Source organism: Neocloeon triangulifer, unplaced genomic scaffold, assembly GCF_031216515.1.
Source record: "Neocloeon triangulifer isolate White Clay Creek 2 clone unplaced genomic scaffold, ASM3121651v1 ptg000012l, whole genome shotgun sequence".
NCBI classification, from domain to species: domain Eukaryota; kingdom Metazoa; phylum Arthropoda; class Insecta; order Ephemeroptera; family Baetidae; genus Neocloeon; species Neocloeon triangulifer.
The window spans coordinates 11,023,641-11,045,096 of record NW_026775554.1 but is presented as its reverse complement, the minus strand read 5'-3'; the positions used below and the strand labels follow the sequence as shown (position 1 = coordinate 11,045,096).

The window sequence follows — 21,456 nt, the reverse complement described above, 5'->3', positions numbered from 1 at the left end:
AGGATGTATTAATTAATCATGAAAGGTTAGTGGATCACTCGTTTATTCAAGTGCAGTTATTTCCCGCTACCTGAATGTCCCACCGCGGCCGATAAAACTTAAAAAGCTGCGGCTCGCTCGTGCGCGATAAAACACAAAGCATTTTCACTTCCTCTCTTTGACTTCAGATTTCCCAGCTGAAAAATAAAACCGCGATAAAAGGTAAACAGTGGCTGGATAAATATTCAATGTTCGTGCCGGTTTTATTTGGAAGACGATTCGTGACCGTGGCCATTATCAGCCAGCATAATGAGCGTTGCTCTAATCAATTGCACCGGCGAAAGTGGTAGCCGCGAATTAGCACGTGTGGTCCTGCAAGCGCGATCCCTTTCTCTGCTACCAGCGATTCTCGCACACAATGCGTCTATCCATTTTGCTACACCATTTAGATATTTGCCCGAGTGAAAACCGATTGACGGACCGCCGAATTTATTTTTTATTCTCGCTCGACCGCACGTGTTGCGCACAAAGCGAGTAAATGCTTCGGGCGGGTTTGCTGGATGGGCTTCATTGTTACAAGAACGATCTGCAGCTCATTATTCTCCCACTTCTCGACCAGTAAAAAATGAAAGTTTGTTATTTTCGAAAAATCCAAACTCGGCAGATCGCAATCGCTCGTTAATTTGGAACTTTATCACCAAGACCGCCGGCGTCGGTTTTCTTTCTTTTATATTTATTCCATCGAATTATTTTGCCTTTGTTTATTACCTCATATTGAAAAACCGCCGCTGGGCTCGGACCTATATATAATTTGCTGATTAGTTACCGTTTTATTGGTTTTCGCCGGCCAAGGCATAATATTTTGCTGCCGTCCAAACCGCACAGCGTTGCATTAATAAAACAAACGTGAAATAGTGTGGAACAAAAATTGATTGTAATAAATTTCGAACAAAGAGGTCTGTGTGGCCGGCGGTTTTTTGCGCAACGCGGGCATATCAAGTTACCTGCTCTGAATTCGAGTGAGTGAACATAACAATGCATTCACAACAAAGCACAACAGAGAGAGCATTGCAATGTTTCTCCATCGAAAAGAGAGCAAAGGAATCTAAAATTGAATGAATATCGCATTATTCAGCGCTTATAGCTGCGACTAAAACAGCTCTTGAAAGTAGCTGAAAAAAGTATATAAAAAAAGAAAACACTGTCATAAAACTTAAAAATTAACAATTTTTCTTAACTGAGAAATTGATTTTAATATAATAAAAGAAAAAATTTAAATTATTCCACAAAATGTATTATGTAAGAATCTTTAAATTCTAAAGGTTCGGCTGGTTTAAATTTCATTGTAGGAAACTATATTATGATTTTTGCTTATGAGTTATGACTGTTAGATCTTATATCATTTTCTCACTCGATAGTAAAATATTTTTTCAATAGTGAAGCACTGCTTGATTTTGTTTGTTGTGATCTGTTCCACTTGCCATGAGCTCTCCATTTGACTTTCAAACTCGCAGCAACCGCGTTACTCGATAAACGATCTCAGCCTGTCACGTTGTTTGAATACCTTTGAGACGCTTTTTTATTTGTTTCCGTGCATGTGCACATCAAGAGCATTAAATTCGGCTGTCAAGAGTGAAATCGGTCTCAATCTGCGCCAATCGCTTGCGCATCCTTTCCGCTGGTGCAACTCGATCGTTTTTACGACAATCGGCTGTGCATGCGCTTTATATTCTTTATTATGCTAGATTGCTCGCCGCTTTTTTATATCTTATTCTCCCACGAACCAGGGCAGCAGCGGAGTTTCACTTTCTTTATTTCTCTTCTCGGGCGTAATCGCCGAGCGCGCATCCGTCCGCCTCCCTCTTCTTTCGCGCTCAGGAGATGCCCTTCGTCGCGAATTCGCGCGCGGGCAGCGGCGCCCACGCTCCAGTTTTATTTTTTTCCGCAAAGGCCGCACCGCCTGCAGATTTTTCGGCTTTGTTTTGAAGCCGCCGGTGCAGCAGTACAGTGCACGCGCCAGCAAGGCCGGACGATTATCTCGTCATTCACGGCTACTTGCCAATTGGACGGATGGATCAGCGATGGGCCCACGCATCACACTTAAATGCAATTATTGCTCCTGCCGCCGAGAAAGAGTGAAAGACAAGGACGAGGAAGCTGAGATTCGGGGGCGAGTCAAATTTCGCAAATATTTGACTTGCAAATTATGGCGACTTTGTATCAGCTGGTCGAATTGTGAAATGATTTTTTTTAAGCAATACTAGAAAATAATAAATTAGTATTTTTCCAAAAAATTCAAATTTAATTTATTCTTTCATTTGAAGTGAGCTGAGGTTGATTATAATAGAAACAATAATCAAATTAAAAATTTCCTTCGTTCAAATTACTGAGACGTTTAGCAATCTATTAAAAACACTAATTAAAGCTTTTCTCGCCAAAGAAGAAAGCTTAACGGATCGTTTAGCCAATTCACCTAACCAGAAGAGTTAAATGTCTCATTTGCAGGCGAGAGGCCGAAAGTTCATCCTTCTCAAATCTTGATAGAGTTCACTCACGGCCATTATTATTGTGCGTGGAGAATCCTTTTCGATTTCCATAGCCTCGAAGGAAAGCAAAGAAAGCGCCTTTATTCACAATCCAGATTATAAAAAACGGTCCGTCGCGACCTTTGGTGGCCTTTTTATGAGACCAGGAAATAAAAAGTGAACGCGCGCGCTGCGAGAATGAGGCGCTTGTAATAACAAAACGGCGAGTACATGAAATGAAAAGCGCGCCACTGCATGTACCTGTGTGAGCATTTATTTTCTCGTCCTTCTCTTTTATTGTTCAGAGGTGACTTATTATTATAGCACCGCGCTCCGATTGAAATTTGCTTTCGATCCGAACGGTGAGATGGTGTGTTAGAGCGTCAAGCTTAATAAATTACGACGGGTTGTTGCATGGATTGAAATGTTAATTTCTGCTGATGTCACCCCGCGTTTATTCAAAACTGCAGCGAGTGAGACAAGTGTGAAATCGTGACCCAAAGGGAGCTTGCGTTCAACATTCGTTTCATAGAGATAGAATGTCTTAATTTATTAACTTCGAGTGACTCTTCTTTTTCTATGCCGCTTTTTAAGGAATAATAGAAGTAATCTGCATGCGTGCACAAACACAGTGACTTCGAATTTCCATCGTGACAAGCCAAACATTTCGTCAGAAATTTAAATTGATAAAACTGCCCGACCGTGAAAATGAAATGGGAGATTTTGACATAGAAAAAAAAATGTAACAGGCCCACGGTGTAATGTAACGGGACGGCAGAATTGGATTAAAAACTGACTGTATTCATAATGGAACACTTCCATCTGTCGGTGTTATTTTCTAATTAGTATATTATGGCCGCTTTGGGAAACCGCAATCGAATTACAGAGTGGCTCATCTTCATATGGTGGAGTGAAAAAAAAAATGGAAATCGCCGCTCAGAGGAAGTAAACAAACGCCCGCTCGAAGCGATTACGAAATGACAGAGTTCCTATCTCCGTTTCGCGGCTAATTATTTAATAACTAGTCCGCCGTTAGATATTATGTATAGAGAAAGAAGCGGCGTTTCGCAACTCAGCCAGCCAGCCGGCTGCCTTTTCTGGCCCAACGTAATAAATCTGATCTGTATAATTATACAGTGTATATGTATTATGCGATTCTGAAAACAGGCCGAAAATGGAGAAAAGCACTAACGGCCGTGCGAGGACTGCGTTTAACGAAGACGATTTATTGGCATTTTGACACGCAAAGCTCGGCGGAATAGTGAAACTCGAGACGTGACTGTATTTTCATGCATTTTGATTCACGAAAAAGGGCACTTACTTTTAATTTAAGTGTCATTTATCAACAAATAAAGTAAAAACAGAATTGAATCTCTTAGAGGGTTTTTGAAAGTACAAATTAAATTCCTTTTTTCGTAGAAAGAAATTTCTAGAACCTTTATAGCCAGAGAACTGTAAAATTTTAAATAAATTTCAGTAGCCTTTATCTGATTTAAAGTTGTTCAACCTAAGTAACCGCCTAAAAAGGCAAGAGTCAATAATAGAAAGGCTTCTTCTGCAAATATGAGAGGGGAAATTCTTTCATCACATAATTTAAAAAATATAGTGGTCGAAGGTGTGTTGGGCAGAAATCGATTCCATATGACATAAAAGCTTTCCAATGATTCATTTTTAAGTGGCAGATTCGTTTGAAAAGTTTAATTCCCACAAAAAAAATGTACCCTGCCAGAAAGATTTTTTTTTTGGTAGCGAAATCTGCACAAATTTCATAATGATCGTCCTCGAAGCAAAGTCCGCTGGAAACAATTTGCTAATTGCACCCGGTGGTTTGCCCCAAAATAGCCAGGCCTTTGAAGTGCTAAGTGATTGCTCGCGGTCTAATCATCCGCTCTCGTTGGCTTTCGCGCCAATCACGCGCCATTGTTATAATGCGCGCATTATTTGCCTCCGTTAATTTGATTAAATCTGCCGCGGCCAAGAGCACGGCCAGCCACGCCTGTTGGTTATTGCAATAGAGTGAAAGTGCGGGCCGTACCAGGTGTTCTGTTAAAAATGCACTCATCTTCTAATGAGCTTGGTCGAGTTGGGGGAGGAGAACTCGAGAGATATAATATACAAGTTTAGTGTTGTTATTTTTTGTAATTTATATTGGCTGGCAGAGAAAGGTGCCTGCAGGGCGTGTTTGTGTTATATTGGTATCTGTCGGTGCGAATAAACGGGCCGGGAGAAAATGTGCGAGTTTAATCTTTCTCGCTGCTGAACTCTTTTGTTGGAGCCAGCGCCTAATTGAAAGGCCTCAGGGTAAAATATTTTTGCAACCGATTTGCCGCTCCAGGAAACATGAATTCAATTCCTGCCAAAATTTCATAATCTTTCTAGGAGGAATCGGAAAGTATGCGGAATTGATTGATTTTACTGACACATTTTTCATGTTTCTTAAGTAGAAATATAATATTTGAAAATTAATTTTAATTTTGATTTGAGTTGACTCAAATAGCAACGGGGGAGAAGAAACTCAATCAGTTTGTATGGTGAATGCTTAAATTATTTTATATTGTTACATCTGAGCATTGGTGCGGTATCGTAAAATTCAAATGAAGCCAAGCCTTGAGGAAGCACAGAGAGGTCGGATGGGGGCAAAATTACCATATGAACTTGAATGGCAATTTTCCCGCTTTTTTCCCCGAGAAGTGTGAGAAATTCCGTCTTTTATTGCACGCAATTCATTAACAGGTTAAAGCCATAAAAAATCATAAGGTTTTATTCCGTGATTTAAAAATAAATCCAATCTTTTCGAGCACTTTCAAAGTACTTAAATGATCATGAACCATAAAAAATTTATTTGTCTTTATAAAAATATGATTATATAATTTTATTCATATAAATTTTTAGTTTTCACTTTTAATTTGATTTTTAAATAATAAAAAAGGGACCCCCTCCCCCTATTAAAATGCATTTTTTGGCCATGGTTCATTTCCAAGGCCAGAGAAAAGTATTAAACTTGAGTATAATTGGATGAGATATTTAATTTAAGAAAAATCTCATTACCCTCTCAATCATCCGAGCAAAAGTAATTTGCTGTTAAGCGGCATAGCTTCATGTTCATAAGTGGTAAAGGTGCATAATGCAGAGTCGCATCTTCAGGTGTGCACACGTCTCCAGCGAACAAACAATAAAAACGACCATAAATAATCCCTAGCCTTGATGCACCGCGCGCCAATCGCCGTTTGTCTGCCTATATGACTGGACCATCTTTTCTTCTCGCTTTTGTCTGCGAGGCAAACAGCCTTGACTGTGGATCGTCTTGCGAAAATTGGAAAACGCTGGATAATGAACGGTGCATGTTTTATAGTTTGAGCATTGTGCGCATGTGGTTGTAAAAGTGGTCGTACGTCGATTATAGAGTTGCAAAACACGCCGTATATGGCCCGATCGGCCTCTCTCGACCATCGTAACAAATAAATATCACTTTCCTCGCTCGACCTGAAACTCTTCGTTTTTGGCCAAAAATCAAACATGTGATTTTTTGCTCGCGCGAGAAGGAAAATTTCTCTGCTCCGTTCAGGGGTGTGTCGTACCGGCGTTTGCTCGCTCTCTGGTGGATTTAATGTTTTGATAAAAGGAGTTATTGTCGTGTAAGCAGATTATTTATGGCCCCGGCCAAGTGCTGCAATATAATACTGCGGCAAGAAAAGGCACCAAGGTGATTGCTCCCTGCGAGAGAGCTATCCAGCTGGAATTTTAATTAACTCGCCCGACGCTTTTGTGCGACGCCAAATTTTTTTCGCTCGCCGCCCCTAAAATGATTCTTTTAATTAAGAGAATTAGCTTGCTTTGCGTGCGCTCGCGAAAATTAAAAAAGAAAAGACGAGATGGCACTCCTGGTCGTTATGATTAAATACAAAATATTTCTCCCATGATGAAAAAATCAACAATTTTGTTTTTAAGTTTGCTTTTTGTCTTCTTTTGTGATGTGACTTAAAAAAATTTGTTCTTCTATTATTAACAAGTCTTTTGTCTTTTTAAAAAAAGGAAATTTTCGCTTGATTAAAGGAGAGGTAATTAAATGGAATAATAAGCTCTTTGTAACTGGCGCTTCTAATTTTTTATTTTGAGAAAAGGTTATTAAATAATTGAATTAATTACAATATAAATATCGTATTGACTGAATTGAAAAGTTTTATCACATTCCTATTTCAATGTCATGTAAAATGAATGAAATTGAAATATTTCAACGGAAAACTGAAATTCTCAGCCAGACATTTGAATTTCTAAATTGCTGCAGTCGGTATAATAAATTTAACGACGTCTAATGCGCACCTCTCCGCCCCCGTCGCAATATTAATTACACGTACATAAGCACACACCTAAGCTCTAAGTGCGTCTGGATGGCAGCCCTTTTTGCTTCATTCCCGGCGTTTTGTTGAGCAAGAAATTGCGTTGAGGTGCCCATGGCGAGATGCGCTCCTCAGTCGGAGCGGCCTTCTCTGTGGTGCAAGAAAAACGCACTCCCCTCGTTGTTCGCCCAGGCACCGCGCCCTCCGTGTCGCGCACTTTTTATGCTCGGTATGCCACATTATTCTGCCGCGTGGGCCGGGCAGGGAAAAATTATGTGCCGTCCGTATCAGTGTCGCAACGCGAAAAAGATCTCGTTCCCTTTTATCAACCGAGCCGTCCGCGAATTAAGTGCTTCTTGTCGGCTGGAAATTATTATTCAGTTGGATTTGCAGAGCAGCTGTAGCTCTTTCAAGTATCACATTTTTATAATAGTGTTTAAAAATATTATTTAAAAAATAAATACTGTTTTGATATTTTTCTTAAATTTTTAAATAATTTATAATTATGATTTATTTAGTTAAAAATTTATTTTTCATGTTTTTGTTTAATTTTATTTTTTACAATTCCCTTTTTATTTTTGCCAAGTATTTGAGCCAAAATATTATGATTGTTTAAGTAATCATTCATGCTTGGATACTTTAAATCTTGCAAAAGTAACTTTTTGACTAATGTCGCGCGTGCGCTTGATTTGTGTTAAATTATTATCCGTTATTATCCATTCAATACATTTATTTGTCAAGTACATCAATCAAGAGCTGGAACAAAATTATGAAATAAAGAAAATTATTAACTAAAATCCAAATTTTAAAACCACAGTCGTAGCTGGTAAATTTTTTTGATTTGCTTTAGTTGAATTGCAACGTTTTTACCTATCAAAAGTAAACATGATCCAGGAACGTTTGAAGTAAAGTTGACGTCACTCTATAAGAATTGATTTCTGCGTTTCACTCTGACCTTTTCTTGGCAGAGAGCTCTTGAATTTGCGCATATTTTCAAATGCCGCGGTGATCATTAGCGACGCACATATTACGTTAATAGATCATCATTCCAAACAAGGCCGGTTGTCGGGACAGAAACAACCGTCACGCGAACGCACGGAGATGAATTGCTGCGACCTCGACAGTGCATCAATTTCGTCAATACAGAATAACGGGTCGTCAATTTGGTACGCTCATCAAATACAAAATGTGCCACATCGGACATTAATCTGACAAGTTTTTGAAAATATCCACGTTTCCGGCAGCAAGACTTTAATTTGCTCTTTACTAAATGGTTCACAAAAAGCCTGAAAGTCCCGTTTGCATTTCTGCATCGACAGAGTGCAAGCGAGTGCATTAAAGTGCTTCTCGGAAAATTGAGCAAAGGCGAGTTAGTCGCCCTGGTCATAATTCCGCAGTTGGACGCAGCACTCGACTCTTTCGATTTCAAGCTCCACTTTTGAGACGTGGGCAGCCGGCAAGGTCGACCGCTACCCACCGTAATTATGATTTAATAGACACCTCCTAACCGCAGGGGATGCCGGCCGTTTTTCTCTCTTCTTGAGATAATTATTTTATCATCCTCGCCTGATAAGCTTAAAAAAGAAATTTGACCGTTGGTGGTTTTCTTTGTAATTCGAAAGAAGATCCAGATTATTATTATTATTATTTTATTAATTCGTGCGTGTTTGATTTTCTCAGAAGAACGGAGGAAACTCAAAAGGGGCAACTTCTTATTAGATTAAATTAAAGGAGGGAAGAAATAATTGAAATGAGGAAAGGTTGCGTGGGAGAGGGAAATTTTTGTTTTCACTTCGCTGCCTACCGGGCTCATAAATTCCTCAACCAAGCGTGAAAAATCGCTAATTTGTTATGTAAGTCTTACGAACTTGCTGGAGGAGAATTATAAACTTGATATTATGCCTTTTCTTCTCAGTAGGAAATCAATTATGAAAATTATGACAGGACACAAAAAAACTTGTGCATAATTAATCCAATAACTTTGCAGCACTTAAAAATTCGCACACAGAAATAAATCAATGCCAAGCAAATATTACGCAAGTGATAAATGAAAAGCCATTCATAATACAACCAGCTGCTTTGATGTCTCACTCCTCTTGAATATATTCAAGTTATTTGTTTTAAAAAAATGGCAGCGGCTCATTACTTTTCGGCCCTCGCGCGCCATCGTCAGTCATTCTTTACATTCGAACGAAAGTCCCGGTGCGGCGCGAGTGCAGACAAAACAACTGCCAATGTTTTTTTTTTTGCACAATAATTAGTGATTCAGCAAAAGCTCTTTCTGATTAGCCGCCGATTGTTTCTCGTGCCGGATCATATTGGCTCGCGCGAGAGAGTGAACCCATTTCCCAGCATCATCCGCTTAATTAATTTCGCGACCTGATTGCGACGACGATCGATCAGTGGCGGAAAACAACACGCACCAATTAGCCGCTGTGCCAAATAGACGAGAGCTCGAATTAATCAACAAACAAATTGTCAATGATCTTTTGGATTAATTTGGTAATGAAAATTTGTTTGCCAAAAAATTGCATAGTAAATTTTTTAATAACTAAAAAAAGCTACCCTTAATATTTTTCATGACTTTGATGTTTTAAAAAAACGATTATTAAATTAATGCTGTCAGAGATTCTCTCGTATATTTTCCAAATATTAATAAAAATCCTCCACATCACGTTAATACAAGGTATTTAATCAAAATAATAAAAAAAAGCCATAGTGGTTTTTCATGTCATCCCTGGCAGCAAGTTAGTTAAACTTTCCCATCACGCGCAACACCAGTCAAGGTTGGTCTGCTTTTCAATCAATATTTGAGAGAAAAAGTGGCATTCATTGTCCGACGGCCAAAATATGCGCGTGGAAGCAACTTTTTGTGTTTGGAAACGCGGGGTATTTTTATATTTTTTTAGCCGCCACTCGAGAGGACAAAAAAATCAACTTGTTTTCAGTATGGTAGTGCGTCGTGTTCCGACTGTGTGCTCCATTTGAGGCTGCGATAGCATTTTTTTTACGCGGCTGGAATTCAAAATAAGCAGCACTTTTGTATGGTCAGCCCAACGTTGTAGCGCATTTTACGCGTGCTTTCATTGTCCCGCAACTTTTTTTCAATTGCAGCTGCCAACTCGAAAATATAAAAAGAGAAAAAGTGACCATAAAATTCACAGAACCCGCTGAATGAAATTCGATCGGCATTTTTAATTCGCAACACTTCGAATTTCACAAATGAAAAAATCACATTTTTTGCATTTTCCATTAATCTTCACTCACTTATTGTTAAAAATCATACACATAAAATTTTCAGTCATTTATCAATGAGAAAAGTTTTTTATTGGAAAAATGTTTCACTGTAAATTTTATTTTTGTTTGATTTTTATTTCATTTAAATAAGGAAGTTTTATATATTTAGTGATGGTTCGATGGTTTCGCATTGTCAAACTGACTTCTTTCAATTATTATTAAATGAAGGGTCCATGCCCTACATTCTCTTGACAGATCGCAAACTTCAGATTCAGGCACTCCTCCAAAACATTCATTTCATTAAAAACACAATCCAACGGCTGCCGTTCCTTTTCTTTCACTCCTTGAGAAAAATCAACATGCGCCTCAAAATTTACAATTCAAAATATGTGTAACCGGAGCGACCACTATTCTTATTTCTTAATGGATTCAGTATTAATTTTAATTGGGCGAACTTTTCTTCCATATTTGGCGGCGCGAAGCTGTTTCATTAAAGCAACCACACGCGCCGCTGTCACATATTTTGGGCCAATTTATCATCTCGCGGAATGAATAATATAATTTTTGAATTAGACGCGGTGTCGACTTTCAGAAGCGGTTTCGGTCGCACGTTGCATTTGTTTTCGTGACCTTAATTTGTTTCATTCTCGTTCTTTCTTTTTTTATGTTTGCTTTCTATAATACGCCGTTTAATTGTCAGGTCTCCTGCTGGCACTCAATGGAGTTATTTTTATTTGGCAAAGGCCAGCAGAACGGTGTAAACCGCAACATTTTCACCGCCGTGTCATTATGTCAGGAGGTCCCACTCGAAAATTGAAGTGAGTGGCTGGTTTGTTCCGAGAAAAACTGTACGTGTTCGGCTTATTTTGGTCTAATGTGCGGGCAGTGCCACTTTTTCAGCTGCTCGAGTGGCCTACCTTTGTAAAGCACTTCAAGATGAGAAAATCACTTATTTGCTTTTGTACAGCTTTCGATTGTGAAAATGCAAATAGTTGCTGATTTATTAATTTTCTGATTTTACTATAGAAATTTGATTTAAAATTTGTCATTGGTTGCAAAAGTTTGTAAAAAATGAGTGAACAATTGTAATTATATTTTTTTCTTTACTTGAAATTTAAAAATATTCGAAATGACACAAAATGTCAAAGTAAAATCTATATTTATAAGAGCATAAATTAATTTCTTATTTTCCATTTTATTATTTGTATAAATTCCTTGTAATTCTCCTCCATATTCATGCGAGAAAAAGATTAAACTCCTTTTCCAGTTGTTGAATTATTCTAATTGACAACCAAAGGCTCATTATCATAAAAAAACACGCCGTACTTCAGCTTCGAAACAAGTAAACAGCGATTTCTGTGAAGGACGCGACTGGAATCAACTTGCCCAATTAACCCCACGATTTACCTTCACAACATTGTAACAGCGAAATCCTGTTTCAATTCCATTTTACTTTGCCACAAGTATCAACGCCGTTTCAGTCCCACCTTTTTTAAATATTAAAAAAAAATGTGAAACGGGGCATTTTTCATTTTGAGGCGAGACTTGCGCCGATTTTCACGCTCTTGATGGAATGGGTGTCGCCGAGAGGTGTTTGTCGCATATTTTTCCTCACACTGTGTCGCCGAGATGTTGGCAAAGAGACGTGAATATTAATTAGGAATTTACATATGAGTCAGCGAGCATAGAGTCTGCGAGAGGAGGGACCTATGTACATAATAAAAACAGAAAGTCGCCTCGGTACATGCTCATTGTCACTCTCAGTGCCCGCTAAGCTTTATTACACGTCGATCAATAATAAAGTGTTGCACTCGCTTGTCATTAAACGATGAGCATTCAATCTTTTAATCTGCGCTCGCCATCTGCGTGCGTTTGCGACTCACGCTTTCTTGTAAGGAGGATTAGCTGCATTGTGTGGATTTCAAACGCCATCGGCCATTGGACTGGACGACGAAGGAATTCGTTTGGAAATAATCCCCAGGAGCTGCAATGATCATGGATATCATTTCCATAGACAATGTCAGTCCTTCATTGAAGGATAGTGTGAACTGTGATTTTGAAGAAAGATGTTGAATTTAAATCTTAATTTAAAATTTATCCACATATCACATTACTGGACACTGAAATAATATAATTTGTTATCACCAATTTAGTTTTGTTTGAAAGGGTAACAAAAATTAATAAATTTTATCTTTTATTTTGAACTAAAATATTTTTAGTAAAGCTTTGCATCAAAAACTTAAAAAAATTTCAAACTTTATTTATAAGAAATTAAAAATAGTTATAATATACATTTAATATTTTTTATATTTGTAAATAAAATAATATAAATAAAATATAAAACTTAGCATTAAAAAACTTTTTTAATATAATGTTTTTTATTATTTAATAACTGAAGCTTATTGATTTTTTTTCTTCAATTTTCTCGGGAAATAAGCTCCATCCTGTGGTTGTACGAAGCTTTTGAAATTAAAAAGTTAACGGAGCATGAGATACACACAAGAGGCAGGCGGAAAGAAGGTGTTGATATTCTCGCGTTCAGCAAGGCACTCTCTTATTACACAGCTCATGAAGCAGGCGTCGGAAAACGGCCGCAGAATTGAGGCAATAACACACTGTACAGGAGAGAGACGAGTGGTTTATAAATTTGATTTCTATCTGCCACCGCTGCATGGCGAGCGACTACTCTTTTATTATTCCAGAATTGCATTTCGCTTCTCGTGACAAAAGCAGGCGAGAGATTTTCTGACTTGGTGTGACTTGCGAAAGAGTGAAAGAAATAGATGTGTCAAAAAGATTGTCCCCTGCTGTCGGCGCGCAAGACTGGCCGGCAAATGAGGCGAGAAAACGAAAAGATCGCCGATCTGGCAAAGTGCTTGCTGCAGAGGTTTTTGAACTTGCGGCAAAGTTTAGTCCAAGACCAAACCAAAAGATTGTAAAAATTGACCAAAATAATTTTAGCTATTATAATAAAATTTCCGAATCTATATAAAACGCACTTAATTTTTAATAAAATATGCACAAATATTAATTTTATTCGTTGCTAAATAATTTTGCGCATTTTTTTTTTATTTTGAAGGCCTGATGGCGAGATAAATTTAATTGATCATAGATAACGTTAAACGATGTCGTTTTTTGGCGTCTCATTGAAAATTTGCGCAACAATTGCGCGAAAGTGGAGCGTGAAATGCACCAACGCGAATTTCTCTCGCGAGACGGGGGTGGCCCTATCGAAGAGCAAACCACCTTGACTCGCGCCGACAGTGACCTTTTGCGGTGGTGACAGTGCCTTGTAATTTTAAACGGCTGTGAAAATGGGACGAGAAGTAATGATTTTTCAATTGCATTCAAGTGTTCATGATGCAAGAGAAAAATATCAGCGGCGACCATCTGCAGCGGTGGCGTCCGACTCAAAAGACATTTATTATTTCCATTACGCGACGCCACTTTATGACTTTCTGACTATAGCGCTGAAAGACAGACCTTTCCAGTCGGCTTCGTCAATTCTTTGATAATTTTCCTCGGCGAGCGACATTCCTCGGCAAACAAAACAGCTCCGAGAAAGATGCGCTGTTTGTTTAGATCATGTGTCCAGTCATGCTGCCGTTCGATTTTTCTTTCCCAGCAGCACCACTTTTTTTCTAATGACAATAATGTCCCGCGAGATTCAAAAGCTATTATCCGCAGTGATTGGAGAGAATCTCTCCTTCCGTCACGCACCACAGGATCAAACCTTTTATTTCCCCAAGTGCCATCGGAGCTTTTTCCAGTCGGACGGAATATAAATGAACGGGGGCTGTTGAGATAGGCAACCTGCTCGACCAAAACGTTAAGATGGTTGCACAAATCTCAAAATTTATGCAGTTTTTAATTCGGAAAAAGCGATTGCAACAAAAATAAATTAATAATTTTTTTTTTGTAAATATTTAAATAACAAAAAAATGTAGCCAATAAATGGAATAAATTTTAACTGACGGTCTCATCCGGAAACAGAGATGAGTAAAAAGTAAATAATGCAATTATTATAAGCTTTTAGAGAGGTTTTTTACATGGTTTTACTGAAACTTTGCAAGAAAAACTAGACTGGAATGTACAGAATAAATACCATTTTTTTTACTTTAAATTAATTAAGTTTCAACTGCTTTTAACTCAACACAAATAAAATACTTCTCCACATTTGACTACGCTGATAGGAACAAAATTTACAAAAATGTTTATCAATAATTGGAGAAATTAATTTCCATTTCAAAAGATATATTTTAAAATATCAAATCATTCTAAATTAATAAAATTCAAGTAAACTTGCTAAATTTTCTGGTGTAAATATTACTGTTTGAATTAAAATAATTTTTTTTTGCAAATCATGAGCGATGAGACTAATTAGATATTCCAAATCTCCTCAGCTGAAACGAGCCTCCTGCCTACAAACAAATAAGCGGCTGTTTGCCCTGGTCATTAGCGCACCCTTTGGCCTGCCTGGCAGATTAGCTTTGGCCGAACGCGTTTGTTTGCACTTCTTGGTCAGCCATGGGAAAGGCGACGAAACGAGCGACACGTGTGTTAATGAACAAAACGAGCGCCCCCTCGTCCTCCCACGTTGTTTGTCTAGTGTCTGTCTATGCACGCTCGGTGGAAATGGCAGAGATTTTTCTGCCGCGGCGGTTTTTCCACTGCAACTATTTTTCTACTCTCGATTACATCTACCTACGTGAGGCTGCATTAAATTATTTATATTTGCACCGCTTTTTATCTAGTTAGCAGTCGTGCGGCTAATTAATATGCCGACCAGGCGTAATCAACCATGAATATGCATGCAGATCGGCTTATTTATTATTTGCGTTGCACTGCCGTAGGTTTAATTCATTAAATTTATCGCGTCGTTTAACGTGGAATAGGCGATTAGCTCTAGTTGTTATTTTGTTTCCTGCATAACGAAGGACGGAATCGCGCGCATTTGTTTTAATTAGTGCAAAAGTGGCTTGATAAATGGCACGAAAAACAAAAGGAGCGCCTTTTCTCTGCGGAATTCGCAGAGTCAAGCGCGTTTGTTTCAAATGAAGCTCAACAAATTTAAGGTAATTTATTTGCCTTTATCTGGGGTAAAAGCATCGCTAAAAAATTTCTATGTCCATCCCATAATTCTGATAGAATTAAAAGGTTTTTATTTGTTTGTAGACAAATTGAGGAAATAATTAAACTTTAATTTTCATGCCGAAAATATCCACTTATGCAAGAAATGAAAAAAAAGTTATGAAAGATTTTTTTTCTTATTTGTTTAAAGAAGAAAAATTTGAAAAATTTTAAATTTAATTATTTATACTCTTTTCTATTAAAATATAATGCAAAAATAAAAATGAAATACATCATAAATCAATTATTACAAAACGCTATTTCACGCTATTCGTAAAATTAATAAAAAAAAAAATATAATAGTTTATAAATAAACTGATGAATGTTCTCTTTGTTTGATCAGAACTTTCAATTTGATTATTTTCCGCACCACTGGAAAAAGTTTTGAAATTCCTTGACCAAAACATTCCACATGTGGCTCGGAAAGAATTTTACAAAATTTCATCTCTACATAAACTCTCATCCCCGGTTACTGTGGTTATCTCATATTGGAATTCTGCTGCCCCATGTTACAAATTCATGTTGCTGCGGCGTGTCTCTCTTTCCAACCGTTGTTGCTACTGCATATTTTCGCTGGGCGTGTTTTAATTATCCAGCGGAAGGAATTTCGCTGACTGAGAGCTTTGAGAGGGACTATTAATTATAAATTTTGTTTAATATAATGAAAAACATTTGGAAAAAATGTAAAATAAATTTCCATTTGGGGAACAACAAAGGTGCGGCGCAAGAAAAATATAAAAAATAAATAATGCTCCATTGTGTTGAGGCCGACGAGCAAAATCAATTTTCATCTGGTGCATGCTTCGGCCGTAAAAACGTTAATTTGTCCATTTCATTAAACAAGCGCGATGAAAGTAGGCACTCTTTGGTAACGCGCGTGAATAGCCGGTCATATGTAAGTATAAACATACGATTCAGAAAAATCAATTATAATTTGTTACTGTCGCTAACGTGAATTACCAATAGGCAGACACTTATTTATTTCCATACTGATTTTCGCCGGTGGGCGGCGGCGTCGGCTACACATTTCATTACGTGTGTATTGAGAGCTACAATAATAAAGTGCACACGTGACAATGGGAGAGAGTCGCCGCGTACGGCACACTCGAGCGAACAAACGAAAGAGAAGTTTATTGTTGCTGATAGCGATCGCGTTGCGTAACTCCATTAAGAACCGCATGACAGCGCCGACATTTTTATTGCTCCTTATTACACACCCCGCTCATTGTGAAATTGGAAACTGCGGCAGACGAAAGAGAGGAATCGATGAATGAAAACGAAGAAACGTTGCGCCTATTACACACGTCACTTTAATTAAATCAGATCCGAACTCTGCTGAAATAACCTCAAGTGGCGCAGACAAAAGGAATTTCTTTATTGCTCCTTTGTTTTTTTATTTTTAATTTTGCCTTTTGGGAAGATGGATTTACATACATGGGCAGAGCGCACTTTGCGCTCTGCGATCTGCGCTCGCGCTCTGCGCTCATGAGCGCGAGCGCAGAGCGCGATCGCACGATTTTCAAAATCGTGAGCGCGAGCGCAGAGCGCGAGCGCATTGGTCGCTGAGCGCAGCGCTCAATTGCGCTCATTTTGCGCTCAAACCAAGAGTAAAAATTCCCGAATTTGATCAAAAATTGTAATGAAAAACAGTGTTTTTATACCAAAAACTTAAAACTGATCCCAATTTTGGTGATTTAACTTCAACTTTATCATTTCCAATTGCCGATGTATTTTTTGTTATATTAAAAAATTGTCTAAAAAGTCGCACTTTTTCCTCGGATAAAAATATTTTTGAGCGCAACGCGTGAGCGCAAGACTTGTTAAAAATTTGAGCGCGAGCGCAGAGCGCGAGCGCAACATTTTCAAAATCTTGATCGCGAGCGCAGAGCGCGAGCGCACTGTTGCCAGTGATCGCGAGCGCGAGCGCGAGCGCAAAATTGTTGAGCGCACCCATGTATGTGGATTTATTCAAATGAGGCAAGGTTTCATCTCCTACTTCCATGTTTCAATTTGGAGGTATTTGCAAATTGCAAATGAACCCAAATTCTGGGTTGATTGTTCTCCATCCCTTTGGAATTTGCAAATTGCGGATTTCTTCTTTTGTGAGAACCGATGACGTAATTATCAGGGCTGACTGACGTCCGGGGGGAAAAAGACTGCAATCAAAGAGCATAATTGAAATCTGTGTCAGTTGCTGATTATAATGAAAGCACCCATCCGTGCAATTAATCATGCTTGCTGCTGCCTCAATCTTTTTACATCAAACGAGAGGAAAATTAAAAAAAAAAGTTCTTCATCTCATTACGAAAGATTGGCACAATCTTTTTCCTAATTTTTTATTAGGAAAAAAATCCCCTTTTTGTTATCCAGAATTGTAATTTTTGTTGCAAATCGATAAGAAATAATGGTATGGAAATATTTTTAACTCATATATATCTTTTTTAGATTTTAATGTGGTTAGGTTTTCAACAGGATGCTTAAAAATTATTCTTAATTTGTCCGAATTTCAAGGGGAGCTAATTAATTTTTATTGTACGTGTTAATTCAGCACAATGCAATTATTTACCAGTAATTTTAGCTAATGGTAAGCGTTTTCCACCTGAGCACATCAGAATGGAGTTTAGAGCGGGAAATCTGCATAATGCACTGACTGATAATCATCTGGCTCGTATCTTGAACAGGTCTACACGGATGCGCACGCAATTCCATTAGTAACTTTAGAGTTGATGCGCCAGGCGCTTAATTAGATTAATTGTGTTTGCCCCATCTTGCATGCGCCACTTCACAGACCTCCCACAACACCCGCTGACGTCACAATGAAAGCGCGGATTATCTCATGAACGTGCACAATGGACTGCTCTGTGATTCTCTATGGAAATAAAAAAAATTATTCATTCCCAGTCACACACTTTTGTTATTTGTTTGTCAAAGAATCAACTCGCATTCAAATGCAACGTTTCATTGTTCCCCGGCAACAATCACGTTGCGAAATATTTTTGCCTAAAAATATTTTCATACGGTTCGCAGCCTTGAAAAAGGTGCCGCTCCTTTCATAGCGCTAATTAATCGGCCGGTTTGATTGATTGATCCAATTCCATTATGAAGCGGCGCCCACGCGCCGATCAATCGACCCTTTAGCCGTGAATTATTAAGCGGTACATGCGCCCTTTTTTAATTTAATAATTTCCATCTATCAACTTTTGACATCACGAGTTTTCCCTACTTGGACGCGTCGTGATCAGAAAAGATTTTATCCGCGCCGGTGAAAACGAAAGCATTCAAGATTTTTCTCGCACCGAACAAAAGTGACAACCTCATGACCTGCTTCTTCGAAAGTATGACTTTTATAAATTGATGGAAAGTTACATGTGCACCAAGAACACGTGGATTAATAATTGTTGCAATTAAAGTGCGTTTGATCGGTGCAATTGATCGACTGCCCATATTTGTTCTTGTCCACCTAAAGAATAGTTAATGGCAACAAAATCGTAATGGAAAGCAAAAGTCACTTGACGAAAAAGTGATGATGCGTGCAAAATTAGTAATTACTTTAATCGACTTGTGTTGCAAGAGAAAAAAAAATAACTCAAAAATTCCAGCCCGCTGGACAATTGCAAGCGAAAGTGACACTTTTCGTGCATCAACATGCAGCAGTGTCATCACCTGCTGTCCTCACGATCTGCGAAAGTGAATGCGACAACAATGACAAAGGACCTTTTTTAAATTATTCAGACAGATGAATTTGTGCGTCAACTTTTAATCTCAAATTAATTTTGCTGATGGTTTTAATTAATTAATCCTCTTTGTAGAGTTTTGTAGTAGAAATTCACGATCGAGGGTGATTTTAATTTAAAGTCGGCTTTCCTCGATGGGTTTTGTGAGTTGTTTATTGTTTAAGAAATAAAAATCACAATAGCCATCGAGGAAAAGCTGACTTGAAATTAAAATCACTCTTTGTAGAGATTAGCTTTTTACCATGCTGCATCAATTTTTAATCAGTGAGAAATTAATTATTTCTCGATGGCCTATTTTCGCATTGATTTATCACGGCAGGCGCGTAATTCCGCCAGGGACATTTAATTATTTTCTCACTGGAAAGATATAAACTTGATTCATGCCGCGATTTGCACGTCTTGTTCGTGTATTTAAGCCCATAGTAAGGTACAGAATGTTCATTCATAATACCATAAATTATTCACGGTTTGAGAAAACTTCAAACTAAATTTGGTCTTTTGTGAAAATGAAATCATGAAATAAATGCAGATGTTGATATTATTGAGTCAGATTGCCCTGGCCAAAAATATTTTAATAAACATAAACAAATAAAATAAAATCCCTTGTCAATTTTTACTAAAGTCCTATAAAAATTCATGTTTATATTCAAATTATTCTCCATCGATTTCCTCTCAAACTTTCATTTCCTCTAGGCAAAATTTTGGATCCTTGGCGCTCTGAAGGCAATTTCCCTCTAACAGTTACGCTGGCACTTCTTCTTCTTCCAATAAATAAAAATCAATCCGTCGCTGCGAGAGTTGACTTTTAGCGCTGCCCGAACTGATTTCCAGAAAAGATTACACCTCTCGCTCCAGTCGAGACGTGTTATTATTATAAATATCCCCATCCGAATCGAACTCCGTGTGAAGAACGAATCTCGAGCCACATATTTTTATTATTATTTATTTCTCTCCGACACGATGATTTATCACCAGAGCAGACTCTGCACCGATCTCCCCCTTCAAACAGCAGATGCAATAATGAATGCTTCATTAGTGATCTCCTTCACTGGAGGAATTTTTAATTTGGTCTTGTGCGTGACTGCGCAAGTGTTGGGAAAATCATCCGTCTCTATCCTCGCGCGTAATGACATTATTTGTTTGCCTTTTCTTATTCAGTCTAATTAAAACGCACGATCGATCGACGGCACTCGGCTGGAAAATTTCAGATAAATTAAATTGAGGCAATAAACGCGGGCATACGCTAGTGTTTGTCTTCGTTCGAGCTTGCTCGTTTGCTTTCAATGTCAATTTGTCGCAGTGTGAGAGCAGAGCACAATTATTTCGAGCTCCCGGCTTGTGCAAACGGTTGCGTATTTCGGGATAAATCATTTCTGTGCGCGCTCAGGCTTGAAGTTCCCTAGCTTGGAAATTGAAACCGAATTGATTGAGCCCAAGTTTGCTCTTGTTTCAATAATACCGTTCCAAAAAGTTTGCTATGAAGGAAAATTAATATTACAAAATAAATTGGTTCTAAATTATTATCTCGGCAATAAAAAAAATCAGCTCAACCGTTAAAAATAAAAAAGCTAAAACTGTTAAGAGAGGAATGATAAAAGTTGAATAGTAAGTTTAAAATGTTTCATGGAGAAACATAACCATTTTTTATATTTAAAAATATAGATTTTTTTAGATTTATTTAATTAATTTGGAAAGGAAAAGAAATTTATTAGGAAACAAATTTATGGTGCTATTATAAAAATTGGCGTCTTTCTCACATTAAGTTGATGAATGAATCAAAATGAGCGTTTTTGCCAATATAAATTTCAAATTAAAACTGTTATTCCGGAACTCTTGTGGCATAACAAAAGAATTTTAATGTTTTTGGTCATTCACAGATTGCAAATTAGTGAAGAAGTAAAGATTAATAAAATAAAACACATAACTCGGCTGTTGCTTGAGAGTGTATAAATTGCCGAAAAATCTCATTCCGTGTCATTAAGGAAAGATAAAATGCTGAAATATTGGCCAACACGTTGGTCATTAAAATCGAAATACCCACGATCGGTTGGATCCACTTCGTTTAAATTATAAAAATTCATTAGCCTTTAAGTCATCCGCAGTGCGTTGATCTCTCGCAGAGCAAGTTGAAAACAAGCTTTGGTGTTTTTCCAACCACTAATAATTAGGACCGAGCGGATTTCTTACCGCTTTTATTTACACACGCTGCTGCTGGAAACGAGTTTTCAGGAGGAAAGAGTGAAACCATTGGGTTTATTGCTTGCTTCTTCTTCTTCTCGCTCTTCGGCACCAGCCTTCAGGATACATTGATCCATAAAAGATGAGCTTCTCTGTCGCGGTTCAACGAACCTAACTCTGGAAGCTCCTTGGTGTTCCGGGCTGCGGCCATTTGACTTGTTAATTTATCGTCCGGACGGACAGTTTCTATGCCATTTTCCATTTATATACTGACCGCCTGTTGGTCACTGGCATGCATAATATCGGACAAATCAGTGAGTCTCCACTAAGACTGTG

The 21,456-nt window shown here is 38.0% G+C and overlaps 1 protein-coding gene across 4 annotated transcripts in view; it reads left to right on the top strand.

Moving 5' to 3' along the window:
• Positions 1–21,456, top strand: part of LOC132197204 (disco-interacting protein 2) — a 98,851-nt gene that overhangs the window by 41,635 nt on the left and 35,760 nt on the right. The gene's annotated exons all lie outside the window — the stretch shown is intronic.